The sequence below is a fragment of the Sorghum bicolor genome, chromosome 1, assembly GCF_000003195.3.
Source record: "Sorghum bicolor cultivar BTx623 chromosome 1, Sorghum_bicolor_NCBIv3, whole genome shotgun sequence".
NCBI lineage: Eukaryota > Viridiplantae > Streptophyta > Magnoliopsida > Poales > Poaceae > Sorghum > Sorghum bicolor.
Window position 1 is genome coordinate 11062287 of NC_012870.2, and position 16252 is coordinate 11078538.

The window sequence follows — 16252 nt, forward strand, 5'->3', positions numbered from 1 at the left end:
CGATGACTTCGGTCGTTCTTGGGCGGACCGCTTCTGACTATCTCGCTTCGAAGGCGAGGGGACCGACCGTGCACTCTTTGGAGAGGGCGGTGCAGGCGGTGGAGGTGGTGGGGCCGATCTTTTCGGCGTTGGAGAACGTGGTGGAGGAGTTGGAGACCTCGGTGGAGGAGGTGGAGACCGTGGTGGAGGCGGTGGCGGGGTCGGTGTGGCCGCCGTAGGTGTTGGAGGAGATCCAGCATTGTCACCGCCCGCAGCACTATGATGCGCTGGGGAGAGAACTAGACTTAGGTTGGAGGAGTCCCTGCAAAGAAAACAATTACAAGTTTTATGAGCAAACTTTTTTTTAATTTCAATACATAATAAATAATATAAGAAGTAAAATCACACACAAACCTATGTTGAGGAATAATTATGAAGCGCTTGCGCCAACAAATAAATGTCTTTTCAGCTTCACCTAAGGTCTTTTCTCCGTCTCCCCCTTCTATGTCTAGAGGCACATTGCCACAACCTTTCTCAACCCTATCAACCGAGACGCTAGCATATCCACCAGGTACTGGACGATTATGGATTCTTGGAGTTCTCGTTCGGTCGATAGGGTTGACAACAGCGATAGCCACCTTTTTTGTTGCATTCCCATCTGGTACATGCAGCTCACAGGTAGTAAAAGCCTCTGTGACATCATCCACGGGGAAGTGTAGCTTCGTGTCATCCTGAATGGTTGGTACTTCCGTGGATGCGCAGCTGCTTTTCAACTGGCCTGGGGGGCTAACGTTGACCTCAGGCTGTGATGTACCTTGCCCTTTCGTCATTTGACTAAGTGCTGCTTGCACTTGCCTTTGAATCTCCGCCTGCATCCATTCTTCACGAGCTTTCTCGCGCTCTTCTGACTGCAGAACAAAAGCTTCTAGGCGGTGGATCCGCTCTGCCTCCTCATCCTTCTTTCTCTGGCGGCTTCTGTAGGTATCTTGATCGGCTTGGAATGATTGCAGCCACGGAACTGCCCCATAGCCTCTCGTACGCCCACCGTGCTCAGGATTTTCAAGCGCATAGGTGAGTTCATCCTTCTCCCTGTTAGGCCTGAACTCACCAGACTGAACCGTCTCTCGTGCACGGACTAGTCTCTCTGCTGCTCTAGAGATTTCTTGGCCCCAAACTAGCGCCCCGGTGTCTGGGTCCACGCTTCCCCCATGACCGTAGAACCAATGCTTGGAGCGCTCGCTCCAATTCTTTGCTATTGTCTCGGGTGTGACCCCCCTAGCAAGCATCTCCGGTTCCATTCGGTCCCACTTGGGAACAGCACTCTTATAACCACTTGATCCAATATGATGGTGGTATGTCTTTTTACTTGCATTCTTTTTGTTTCTAATGGCTCGTTCCTCGTCCTTTTCTGATGTTTTGTACTGCACAAAGTCATCCCAGAAGGCCCTCAGCTTTACATATTGCTTGAGGTTGAAATTTGAAGTCTTGTTTTTCTTGACATATTTATTGTACAAAGTCTTCTTACAATTCTGGAAGAGTACTGCCATCTTCTTCATAGTCCAGTCATAAATTCGCACCTTCAACTCTTCATCGTTGGTGTCGATGGTGAAAACGTCTGTGACGGCTTTCCAAACTAACTCCTTGTCACGAGCAGAGACAAAACTGATCTCAGGAGCACCTCGCTTCTCTCTCCATTCACGAGCACTGATCGGTATTTGATCTCTCACAAGATATCCACAGTGACTAACATATTTATTTGCATGTTCACCAAGTGGTCTGCCTGTAGCTATCTCAAACTCAGAGATTACATAGCGGCCCTCCAACGGTTTCTTTGGCCCTCGTGGAGATACGCTTCTCCCTGTAGAGGTCGATCCAGAAGGCTACACGTAGATATAGAAACAAAAATACTAAATTAATAACCAAGTAAGTCTAAAACCTAATGTAAGAGATGCATTAATTATATATATTTACATTTACATACCTCGCCAGTATTTTCTTCTTGTTGCACGACAAGTTGTTGCTCAGGGGCATTGTCCTCTTGTTGCTCAGGGGCATTGCCCTCTTGTTGCTCAGTAGGATTGCCTTGCATGATCTCGTGGTAATCAACAAAGTACTGACTACCGTCGTCGATTATATTTTGAATGGCATCTTCCATATAATCAGGATCATCATGAGCACGGTCAGCCATTTCTATGTCTGCATCCATACATATATATATTCTATATAAGATAAGAAATACAATAGAATAATATACTAAAAAAATAATACTAACAATAACACTAGAATTCATAATATACTAAAACACTAGAATTCATAATATACTAGGATAATATATAAAAAAATAATACTAACAATAACACTAGAATTCATAATATACTAAAACACTAGAATTCATAATATACTAGAATAATATACTAAACAAATAATACTAGAATAACAGTACAAACAATAATATATATACAAAACACTAGAATTAATAATATACTGGAATAATATACTAAAAATAATAGAATAATAGTACAAACAATAAAATATACAAAACACTAGAATTACTAATATACTAGAATAATAAACTAAAAACAATAGAATAATAGTACAAACCCTACAATATACAAAACACTAGAATTAATAATATACTGGAATAATATACTAAAAAATAATACTAACAATAACACTAGAATTCATAATATACCAAAACACTAGAATTCATAATATACTAAACAAATAATACTAGAATAACAGTACAAACAATAATATATATACAAAACACTAGAATTAATAATATACTAAAAATAATAGAATAATAGTACAAACAATAAAATATACAAAACACTAGAATTACTAATATACTAGAATAATAAACTAAAAACAATAGAATAATAGTACAAACCCTAAAATATACAAAACACTAGAATTAATAATATACTGGAATAATATACTAAAAAATAATACTAACAATAACACTAGAATTCATAATATACCAAAACACTAGAATTCATAATATACTAGAATAATATACTAAACAAATAATACTAGAATAACAGTACAAACAATAATATATATACAAAACACTAGAATTAATAATATACTAGAATAATATACTAAAAATAATAGAATAATAGGACAAACAATAAAATATACAAAACACTAGAATTACTAATATACTAGAATAATAAACTAAAAACAATAGAATAATAGTACAAACCCTAAAATATACAAAACACTAGATTTATTATATACATTTATTATATATATACATATATATATATACATTTATTATATATATATATCATAACAATTCATTCATTTTGCAGATTATTTATAGCCGAAGTTTGATTGATCTACATAGGAGCGAGGAGATCGACGACGGCCGGATCGAAGTACTTGAGATCGTGGAGAAGTTGTGGCCCGCGCGCGCGCTCTAGCTGGTGGCGGCGTTGGCGGAGACGGTCGCGGCGGCGGCGTTGGCGGAGGGCCGCGGCGGCGCTGGTGGAGGGTCACGACGGCGCTGGTGGAGACTGTCGCGGCGGCGAGGGATCCGAAACGACGGCGGCGAAGATGAACCCGGCGGCGCTGCAGACGAAGATGAACTGCCGGATCCAGGGCTCCTACGCACATATATAGGGGCGGACCCTTTAGCACCGGTTCCAGCCACGGACCGGTGCTAAAGGATACAGCGCGCGCTAGGGCGGGCTTCTGAAATTTTCAGGACCCTTTAGCACCGGTTTCCACTATGGGCCGGTTCTAAAGGCCCTGCTTTTTAGTTTAGGGTTTTTCAATTGTTTATACATACAGTTTATATTATAAATTGTATAGTAAATTAAATTTTTTGCATAATATTTTTTAAACAGTGACATATATTGTAATTTGTTTTAATGTACACATGAAAAATTTTAAACTTAAATATATTATTGTATTTTTATAATTTGTAATGATTTTGTAAGAAATATTTAGTATTTTGTTAATGCAAAAATATATTATTCCAATAAATTTACAAAAACTATATCCAATCAACTGGAAATTTATTTTCACATCATATTGACGTAAAACTTTTTATTTTTGTTATTTATTACTAGGAATGCTAGTTGGGTATAGTTTTCATCAAATAAAAAATCATATAAAAATATATATCTTGATGAACACACCCTTTGACCGAACCCTAGATTGTCCCAAATGGAAAAGTCATGAATACAAAGTTTGCTACGCTCATCAAGTTCTACATTTTGTCTAATGGTCAACTTTTCATTTGGAAAAGTTTGAACCACTCAATTTTGAATTTTCATAGAACTCATAGCCACGCAGCCGTTTCGGAACCCTAGATGGTCTTGAATGGAAAAGTCATGAATACCAATATTGTTCCACTCATCAAAATCTACATTTAATATATAGACCAATTTTGCATTTGACAAAGTTTTGGAAAGGTGTAGTTGAAAATCCACAATTGACACATATAGTTTCATTTAGTTTGTATGAGATTCAAGAATTGGTGGGTATTGTTAACTTAGACTTTCTCAAATGAAAAAGTTGTGTATATAAAAAGTTTAGATATTGATGATATCTAACAACTTGGTATTCAAAATTTTTTCATTTGAAGTAATTTAGTTTGTCATTTGACCAAGTTTGACCAAAACCCGTCTTGGATTTTGAACAAATGTGCTTAGGATTGGCTCAAATTTATCCAAATGGAAAAATAGACAATATATAAAATGTAGATCTTGATGATCTCTAACAACTTTGTATTCAAACTTTTTTCATTTGAAGTCATCAAATGGGCCATTTGACCAAGTTTGACCAAAGTCAAAGCATTGGTTTTTACAAACACACCCTTTGACCGAACCCTAGATTGTCCCAAATGGAAAAGTCATGAATACAAAGTTTGCTACACTCATTAAGTTCTACATTTTTTCTAATGGTCAACTTTTCATTTGGAAAAGTTTGAACCACTGAATTTTGAATTTTCATATAACTCATAGCCACGCAGCGGTTTCAGAACCCTAGATGGTCTCGAATGGAAAAGTCATGAATACCAATATTGTTCCACTCATCAAAATCTACATTTCATATATAGACCATTTTTGCATTTGACAAAGTTTTGGGAAGATGTAGTTGAAAATCCACAATTGACACATATAGTCATGACAATTTTTGCATTTGATGATCTCTAACAATTGGAAAAGTCATGAATACAAAGTCATGAAAACAAAGTTTGTTACACACATCAAAATTCACAATTCTCAAATATAGTTTCATACAAAGTCAAGCCGACACAACAGTGAACTTCTTCTTGACGTATGACCCTTGGTTATGATCCTGCCGTAACCATGGAGTATCCTCATTGTTTAACAGAATGCTTGGGTCTTTGTTGACTATGAAGGGCGGAATTCGATCATCCCTTTCGTAATCGCCTGACATGTCTGACTTGTCCTCAATTCCGATAATGTTTCTTTTCCCAGAAAGGACAATGTGACGCTTTGGCTCATTGATGATTGAGTGGTCATCATTTTTTCCTCTCTTTGGTTTCGTAGACATATCTTTGACATAGAACACCTGACTCACATCTGCAGCAAGGACGAATGGTTCGTCTTTGAACCCACTATTGTTAAGGTCCACGGTTGTCATCCCATACTCCTTGTCGACTGTTACCCCACCTCCGGTCATCTTCACCCATTGGCACCGGAACAAAGGAACTTTAAAATTAGCTGCATAGACTAGTTCCCATATGTCTCCTATGCGTCCATAATATGTTTGTCTGTTCCCATTTGGATCCGTGGCATCCACGCGTACACCACTATTTTGGTTGGTGCTCCTTTTATCTTGGCCAACTGTGTAAAATGTGTTACCATTTATCTCGTACCCTTTGTATGTGAGGACATGCCATGATGGTTGCCTGGCCAACAAATAAAGCTGCTCATCAATGTTTTCATCACCTTGACATTTTTTGCGCAACCAATCGCCAAAAGTTTCCATGTGCTGACGCATTATCCAAGCTTCATTCTTCCCGGGCCACTAGGACCGTAGGAAATCTTTGTGTACCTCAACATATGGTTCCACCAATGAGGAGTTCTGGAGAACTGTGTAGTGTGCTTTATTGAAGTAATCGTCTCCCGTACCAATATATGTTTTCTTCCCAAGTGTTCCCTTTCCGCTGAGTCTGCCCTCGTGTCGAGATTCAGGAATGCCAATTGGGTCAAGGTCTGGAATAAAGTCAACACAGAACTCTATGACCTCCTCTGTTCCGTAGCCCTTGGCAATGCTTCCTTCTGGCCGGGAACGACTATGGACATATTTCTTTAGGACACCCATGAATCTCTCGAAGGGGAACATGTTGTGTAGGAAGACAGGACCGAGAATACGAATCTCTTTGACCAGATGAACTAGGAGGTGTGTCATGATATCGAAGAAGGATGGAGGGAACACCAACTCAAAGCTGACGAGACATTGAACGACATCATTCTGCAGAGTAGCTAGTTGCTCTGGATTGATTGCCTTCTGAGAAATTGCATTGAGGAATGCTCATAGCTTTACGGTGGCTAGACGTACGTGTGGAGGTAGAATTCCTCTTAAAACGACCGGCAGCAATTGCGTCATTAGAACGTGACAGTCATGAGACTTCAAGTTCAGGAATTTCTTCTCTGGCACATTAATTATTCCCTTGATATTGGAGGAGAATCCAGATGGGACCTTGATGCTGCTAAGACATTCAACCAAGCTTTCCTTCTCTTCTTTGCTCAGAGTGTAGCTAGCAGGGCTTAATTAATGACGTCCATCATCTGTCTTTTCTGGATGCAGGTTGTCTCGTTCTTTTATGCGCTGCAAGTCTTGCCGTGCTTCAAGTGAATCCTTAGACTTCCCGTAGACACCCATGAATCCGAGCAAGTTCAAACAAAGATTCTTTGTCAGGTGCATCACGTCGATCGCGTTGCGGACCTCTAGGACATTCCAGTAAGGTAGCTCCCAAAATATAGATTTCTTCTTCCACATGGGTATGTGTCCCTTAGCATCCTTGGGAATAGGTTTGCTGCCTCGTCCCTTTCCAAATACCACTTTTATATCCTTGACCATTTCGAGTACATCATCCCCGGTTCGATTGAGAGGTTTGGTCCGGTGGTCTGCCTTGCCTTTAAAATGCTTGCCTTTCTTTCGTACTGGGTGGTTCACAGGAAGAAACTGACGGGGCCAAGGTACACGACCTTTTGACATTTTTTCAAAAATACACAGTCAAGGTCTTCATAATAATGTGTGCATGCATTATATCCCTTGTTTGACTGGCCTGAAAGATTACTCAGAGCTGGCCAATCATTGATTGTTACAAACAGCAATGCTCGCAGGTCAAAGTGCTCTTGTTTGTACTCATCCCACACGCGAACTCCTGGTTTGCTCCATAAAAGTTGAAGTTCCTCAACTAATGGCCTTAGGTAGACATCTATGTCATTGCCAGGTTGCTTCGGTCCTTGGATAAGCACCGGCATCATAATAAACTTCCGCTTCATGCATAGCCGTGGAGGAAGGTTGTAGATACATAGAGTAACTGGCCAAGTGTTGTGACTACTGCTCTGCTCACCGAAAGGATTCATACCATCTGTACTTAAGGCGAACCGCAAGTTTCTAGCATCATCTGCAAAATCTAGAAATTCTCTGTCTATCGCTCTCCACTGGGATCCATCGGCAGGGTGTCTCAGCATATTGTCTATCTTACGGTCTTCTTTATGCCACCGCAACAACTTTGCATTGTCCTTATTTCTGAACAGACGTTTTAATCGTGGTATTATAGAAGCATACCACATAACCATGGCAGGAATTTTCTTCCTATGACGTTCTTCACCCTCAACATTGCCAGGATCATCTCGCCTAATCTTATACCGTGATGCCTTACATACTGGACATGCATCCAAATTCTCGTATTCCTCCCCACGGTAGAGGATGCAGTCATTAGGACATGCGTGTATCTTCTGGATTTCTAATCCCAAAGGACAGACAACCTGTTTTGCTTCATACGTAGTGGTGGGCAATTCGTTGCCTTTCGGAAGCATCTTTTTTATGATCTTCAATAACTGCCCAAATGCCTTGTCAGATGTACCATTCTTTGCCTTCCATTGCAGCAATTCTCGTGTGGTACCCAGCTTTTTTTGCCCCTCTTCAGCGGTGGGATATAGCGATTTCCTGTGGTCCTCTAGCATGCGCTCGAACTTGGCTTTCTCTTTATCACTTTCACATTCTCTTTGTGCATCACGGATGGCATCACCAAAAGCATCATCGCCCCAATCATCTTCTGCCGCCACCTCTTCTTCATTATCTCCCCCCATTGCAACATCATTGAAGCCACCGTACTGAGCAATAATATTGGCATGGTCCAATTCTTTTTCTTCTTCTTCACCTTCATCCATTATAATCCCGCTTTCTCCATGTTTGGTCCAACAAATATAGTTTGGTACGAAACCAGACTTTAATAAGTGTGAATGAAGAGTTCTTGAGTTAGAATATTGTTGGGTATTTTAAACGCAAACAGAAAAATCCGCAAGCGCACGGATACCGATGTAGCCTTCACCCGGGAGTATTCCAGAGTATCGATTTTCCACAGAGAACGTGAGTGTACTAATTAAGATCCAAGATCGCCCAAGGATAACTATATGAATATTTTCGGTGGGAAGAGAGGAAGTTTCCTAAGAGTTCTATAATTGATCTAAGAATCAAGAATTACTTCAAGATTATCTATATCGGGACATCAGAGCACTAACCACAGAAAGAGATGAGAAGGGGGCTAGGAAGGTCTGACTACGGTCCTACAAACACCGATCCGAACGAGGTGGAATACGTCGACCGTTAGGGCTGTCACTACCCTAAGGCTACCACAACAATCCGCAGGATTGGGTGCAATTCCAGATAATTGCAAGACTAAACACCACGTCTAATCTATTAATTACTACTCTAGCGTTATAAAGACTAGAGCACTTGATGCAAGCGGGAATCCAATAAATAACTTGAATGTAAATAAAAGTAATTAAAGAACTCAGGAATTATGAATTGAAGAACCTGGAGAACGATGAAGAACGAACCAGTTGCTGCAAAAGTATAATGTTGAGGAAGATCCGACAGATCCGGCTCCTCCTCCGCTCTCCTCTTCTCTCTTCCTATTTTCTAGATTACAACTAGAACTAACTAGAACTAGAACTAGAGGAACTAGAACTAGATGAACTAGAGGTAGAACTAGAAGAACTAGAGGGATCCTCTCTACTTGGATGAAGAATTGAAACCCTAGCTTTGATTCTGTAGAAGAGGTATGATCTCCAAGGGCCAGGGGGGTCTGGTTTTATAGTCCCTTCAAGTGAATCTGGGCCGTCGGATCAAACCGACATTAATCGTGTGGTTTTCTTTGAAGTATTAGGTCGGTGGAGCGTTGTCCCGAAAGAGAGTCCTGATTGGACTCTGGCTGAGGGCGGGCGCCCTCAGGACTAGGGCGGGCGCCTTGACCCTGAGGCCTCTCGTCTTCCGCTTCGGTCCCGTGGCTTCTGGAGTCTTCTAGATGATAGAAAATTGCGCGGCACGTTAATATCTCTATATAAACCCGACGTGTGGGCCTTTCTTCCATAATTCCTGATAACCCCCTGCAGAAATAGACAAACACCAAAACTTGTGGAATTTTGTCAGATAAAACCCTAAGTCTAGGTGTTGGTTGCATTTGGATCCTTTTCTATGATTAGTTGATGGTTAATTGTGAGCATTAAGGACCGTCAATAAATATTCAGTCAAATTCTTGCACACGGCACATGGACAGCACATGAAACCGTCCCTCTTATTTGACTCGGCCACACTTAAGAAATAGTGCACGCCATTAATGAACTCTTCGGAGCGCCGATCGGCATTATACATCCAATTACGTGTTACCATCTGCATTAAATATAACATATATATTATGAAAACCATGCACATATATAGTTTCTCATCTTATTGCACAACATGTCTAAGATACATAGTTGATTAATTTAGAAAAGCTTGGCTACAACAAATACAATTGCAACTAGCAATAAAAAAACCAAAACTAAAATGCACTTAAGCAACATAATTAGTTCGCGTCCGATCCCAACTATAATAGATAGATCATTCGCTTGATCAACATCATTAAACTCCTTTCGTCGGCTCACTGCCTCACCACCTTCAGCCTCAACCACCTGTGCAAAAGATTTCTTAATGTGTTCAATGTATTCTTCCTCCCAGTACCAACCTGTACATCCGTCGGTACCGTCCCACTGAAATTAAAAGAGAGAATCAAAAGTTTAATTAATATCTTTTAAAAAAATATGCACATATATAAGCAAATGTCTGGAAATAACTCACATTACGATCTGGACACTTGTAGAATATACGACCCTTGTTTACTCCCTCTTTCGACACTTTGTACTCCATCAAAATCTTCTGCCCACACTTGCCACAAGTAATGAGAGGGAGTTCCGGACGGTATCGCTTTTGAACCCGTTGAGAGACCGAAGACCCGGTCACGGTTGCCATCTACTATCCATACTCAATTTTTAAACAATTATAAATTCCACATTTACTAGTAAACATATATGAAACAATGGACATTATATGTAGTAATAAAAATAAATCAAGTGATATTAACAAACTAATTAATTTAAATTATCCTACTTTCTAGGATCATAAAAAGATACTATAATTCATTCTTGCAAACTACATTAATACTAGGTCAACCATGAAATATGATATATATATATATATGGATACTAATTCATGTGAATGATTCAAAATAACAACGTGGATTTGAGCTAAAAATAATAGGAACATCACAAGCCAAAAACAACATGAAAAAGACAAGAAAGACAAAAGTTAGTCACCTCCAAACATGAAGAAACGATGACGGAGTCGAAGAAGATCAACAATGGGCGTCGGAGATGAAGAACAAATGAGGAAGAAGAAGCTCCAAGAACAACAATGGTGAATGGTGCTATCGGTTTCAAATGGGCAGAGAGGAGGAGTGATCCGGCCTATAAACCGGACCTTTAGAACCGGTTCAGAAACAAAACCGGTGCTAAAGGGTCACCCTTTAGCACCGGTTTGTAACACAAACCGGTGCTAAAGGCTTTGCCTCGGCCCGTGGCCCGGTTGGTAACACGAACCGGTGCTAAAGGGTCTCTGCCCCGACAGCACCTGTCAGTAGCCGTTGGGCATGACCCTTTAGCACCGGTTCGTGTTACGAACCGGTTTTAAAGGGGTCTTTAACCCCGGGCCGCAAAAAGACCGAGATTTTTGGCCATTTTGGACATCGACCAATGCCTCATTCTGTAGTAGTGAGATACGTACTACTATATTTTATCATAAATCATGGGTGAAACAGATAATTTAAAAGAAGGTTCGGAAAACGGTGGACGATTATCAGTTTATCAGTCTGGGTCGTTGATGTTTACCACACTGCCTTCGATCACTCTGCTGGGTCCGTTGAATGGATTCGGTCTGACGTGATGTGATGTTGGTGGCATGGGCCATGCATGGCCTATTGTTTAGTTTTAAATTTTTTTACAAAATAAACAACATAACATTTTTGTTTATATTTGACAGATAGTGTTCAATCATGGATGAACTGAGGTTAAAAGATTCATCTCGCAAATTAAAGGCAGACTGTGCAATTAGTTATTTTTTTAATGTTCCATACATGTGGCAATCTTGCGCCACATGTATGCATTCATGGGCCTTATTTAATGTTCCATACATGTGGCGCAAGATTCGATGTGACAGAGAATCTAAAAAATTTTATAAGTTTTTTTGAACTAAATAAGACCTATGAATGCATGCATGCTCACGCATATACTCCTAGGCTTAGTTCACTACACCACAACACTACAATAGCATCTAACGTGTGTTGCTAAAAGTTGATTTTACCATTGAATAGTGAGTCGCTAAAGCTTATCCTCGGACCGTCCGTTGCTAATATCAAGTACTGTGATGGATGGTTCGTTGCTATAAATATTTTGCTTTTACGTTGGATGGTCAGTTGCTATATAGCACTAACTAAGTCGAACCGTGGGTCGCTAAATATAACTGCATATTGGGCCAATGTTTTCAGCCCGTTCGTGTGAAATTTTGGCCCAGAACTCATATTCTATACCCTAAGTCAGCACCAGCCTAACAAGCGAAGTACTCCATACACGCCGCCTCGACACCCCGCCGCCGCTGCCCTGCTCGTATGCCTGAAGACAGCCACCACCGCCTACCCGGCCGCCCGTTGCCCACGAGACATCCCCCGCCGCCTGGCTGGTGGATATCTGCCGCCGCCACCCTCAGCATCTCGGCACCGGCGCTGGACGGCCGCCGCCTCCACCTAGGCGCCCGGGTGGCAGATCCAGGTGCCCCTCCTCGAGCGAGACCCCCTTCCCTCTCTCCTCATTTGCATCTTCTCCTTCTCCATCCCCTTCCCTTCTTGACTTGATTCGATGATTCGAGTGTAGGATGCGCCGCCTCAATCTCCTCTTTGTTTGATGCGAGCATTGGATGAGAGCGGAAGTTGAAGGTAGTCTACGGCCACAGCATGCTGCCGGCGAGCCCGCGACCACGGCAAGGGCGCAGCCCATATCCGCAGCACAGGTCGCCAGTTCCTTCTGGAAGCAGCGCAAGGTCCTCCCGAGTCTGTTATCTGGCTCTGTAATTTGTCGTTGAGATTTTAGTCCCCCCAAATGCTTGTAGGGATGCAGGAAGGAGAGGGAAGATGTCGTCCAAGAAGAGCTACTACAAGGAGAAGATGATGCAGCGGAAGTAAACACTCATTTGTTTCGTGCATTTCCTGGTGCCATGTGATTGGGGATCGAAAAATACAATACAAGGTACATGAAGGAACTTAGCTAGGTCTTGTCTTATAATACATTCACGAGTATACAACTGTACATGGACCCAGATTATGGAACCAAACTTGAAAGAGTATAGAACTTGTTCATGTTATATTTCTGATACATGTCTATGCACAGAATTTGTTTAGTATAGAATACCACAACTCTGAAGGTATCCTCAGTTGGTTACTATTTATTATAACATGACTGCATGAGTGTCTGCAACTAAACTGAGCAATCATTGTTGATTTATTTTTTTCTCTCATCCTAGCCCTTTAATCACCTACTGGTTGGCCTGCTATACTACATGGATTTAACTCCATCCTTTGTTGGTGATTCTTCGATTCATGTAAGCTTCTGAAATAGCATAGATTGTTGCCCTTATGCTTGTGTCTGTAAAGCACAATCCATTTTTATGGAAATTCTGTTTTGCATAAGTTTTGTGAGCAGAAGAAACACATTCATAAAATTGCTAAAGTGCTCAGCCAAGGTAGTTCTGAAAATATGTAGGGTCACCACGCTCAGGGATTGTGGTCTTGAGCAGAATCCATAAAATTTTGCAGTTGTTTAGTATATGTTTTAGACAGGCAATGATGTGAAAATAATAGGTAGCAATGGGAAGTTAGATGCAAATTGGAAATATTTCCAACATAAAGGCTCACATTAACAAGTGATTGGGCAAGCCCAATTCTCTCTGGTTTTCCCTTTCAGAGTGGAGAAAAAGGTAGATGCACACAAGATTTCAATTGAGAAAATGTATATGAAGAAGCAGCTTACCAGTATTTGAGCTATCTGAATCATTACTTATCAAAAAATGAGAATTGTTTAACATAATATTCTATGTTTTGTAAAAGCCCTATGTCCTCAGTTTGACATGTAACAACTAACAATACTTGGTATCAGCCTCATGTCATTACACCGGATGCACTTATTAGTGCTTTGGGAGCATAACATTATCTTGCATTTTGGTAGGGCCGTAGGGCAACAAAAGAAGATCAGGTAGTCTCTTTCTGCACTGCAACGGCAAAGGTATGTTTCTTTAATAGTTTATTAGTACGTTTTTTCTTCATATGGTAAGGGTTAACATGGCTAATAATTGTCATTCTTTGTTGGTTGTAGTCTGTCTACCAATGGATCATAAAGCCTCTTTGCATAATAAAAGAGAATGAATTGTTTCTTCCTAGTCGGGTATCATTTATTTACAATATGGTAATTCCTTAAAAAGATGCTCATCATCTCTTATTAAATCCATTTCAGTTTCTTTCAAAGATTAAGATTTATTATGAGATCTGTAGTATGTTCCTGTCTTCCTTTGTGAATTTACTGTTTTATGTGCCAATATGCAATGCAAATTTCAGCTTCTTTCGATCATATAGATTTACAAGTACTGGATGTGTGGATTACACAGAGGATAGCTTATAGCTTGTCTTGTTTAGTTATTATCTTTGTTATCTGTTTTGAGACTGTCACTGAATTGGAACACTGAAATCTCTGAGAAAAAGTCTGAAATACTAAAACAACTAGGGTCAACTAAAACTACCAATTGCCAAATTGATGAGTTGTGTGTTAATCTTGTTTCTCTGAAAATGTTTTTGCCAAGTTGTATTGGACATACAAAGAGTCTAGTTCTACACAAGAACTTTTTTTTGCTAACACTAAGATTACTAGTGGAGTTCCATGTACCTTATGCAGGTTTGCTGTAGGCAATAAATATCTTCTCATGGTATTCCTAGGAGTTGTAGAATCTTTTTAGAGGCAATTCTTCTCAAGGTGTTGCAAGATCTTCTCGGAGGTGTCAGAAGCAAGCATGTAGTAAACTTATGGACATGAACCCAACTAAGTTCGCAATATATGTTGAGATTAGGATAGCCTGATTTTAAGTGACATGATTACATATGTACTTGAGTTTGACAATTGAACGAGTATTCAATTTACACAGTTTTAAATGTATCTGGTTTATTTTTTTTTCTACCTATTTAATTGAGCTCGATGGACCGTCCGTTGCTAAAAGTTTCTATTGCGATGAATTGTCCGTCGCTAAAAGCTCTAACAGGCTGCCTGGCGCTAAAAGTTGGAACATCGAACTATCCGTCGCCAAAGGTTATGTCCGTCGCTATATACATATAACGACGGCTTCATTAGCAACTGCAGGGGTCCGTTGTTGTAACTTTTAGCAACTGACTGTCTATCGCTGTATACCCCTTTCAGCAACTCTAAATCAGTCGCTGTTTAAAGGTTGTGGTGTAGTGGTTGGTTAAACCCAAATTAGTTTGTATTTGATAATTATTGTGTAATCATAGACTAATTAGGTTTAAAAAATTCGTCTTTCAAATTATAGGTAAATTATATAATTAATTATTTTAAATGTTCTATATATGCGTTCAAAGATTCGATGTAATAGAGAATTTTGAAAGAATCTTGAAAAATTATTGGGAAATAAACAGGCCCCTAATATGTCTCCGTCTCGATGTCTGGTGTGCTGATGAAATGGCAGACAGATGGTGTCAAATGTTAACTTGGCCATGAAAATAAAGCTCTACTGCTTTGGTCGTTAACATCGTAACATCGTTTTCGGCTGCGATTAGCCGTTGATTTGTGTGGGTGGACGGTCGCCGTCGGTCCCATCGCCACATCGAAAGCAGGGTCCGGCGTGCGAGCGCGATACGCCGGCGTCGCCCTTCTGAACCGGTTCAGATTCGGTCCTGTGTCGAGGGGCCCACGGACGTACTACGAGTTTATATGGACTTGGCGACTTGGCCCAACTGACAAGAAGGCCTGATGTGGACTGGCGGCCCAAAGAAGCCTGGTACCATCAGCATCGTCGCATCGTCACTGGCCCATTGGCTTTCCCGTCTTCTTCTCCTTTCAGCAAGAAAGAGTCGTCTTTCTACTCAAGTTGAATTAAAGGACAACTCCAATCACGCAATGAAAACAAAGGTATATGCTTAGTGCCTTTGTTTTCCATCAGCCACCAGAGTAGACACAGTCTGTCCGTGTAGATAACAAGCGAAACGTACAGATTTAACACTTCGTTCGACCATCAAATTTATTTCTGCCATTTACTTTTTGGAATGTGACAACTTTTGAATGTTTCTAAGTTATTCTTGTGAGATTAAACTAATTCCTATTTGCGTATGCTGCAGTGCTGTGATGATCATGGCCTGCCGACTGTGCAGTTCCTGTGAAAGGCACCTGTGATGTGCAGATACTAGGGCCTTGCTTAGTTCTTTGAAAAAATTGTAAAATTTTTCAGATTTTTCATAACATCAAATCTTGCGGCAAAATACATAAAATATTAAATATAGATAAAAATAACTAATTACACAGTTTGTCTATAATTTGGAATATAAATCTTTTAAGCCTAATTAGTTTATGATTGAACAATATTTATTAAATACAAATGAAAGTAATAAAATATCTATTTTATATAAGAAAAATTGAAA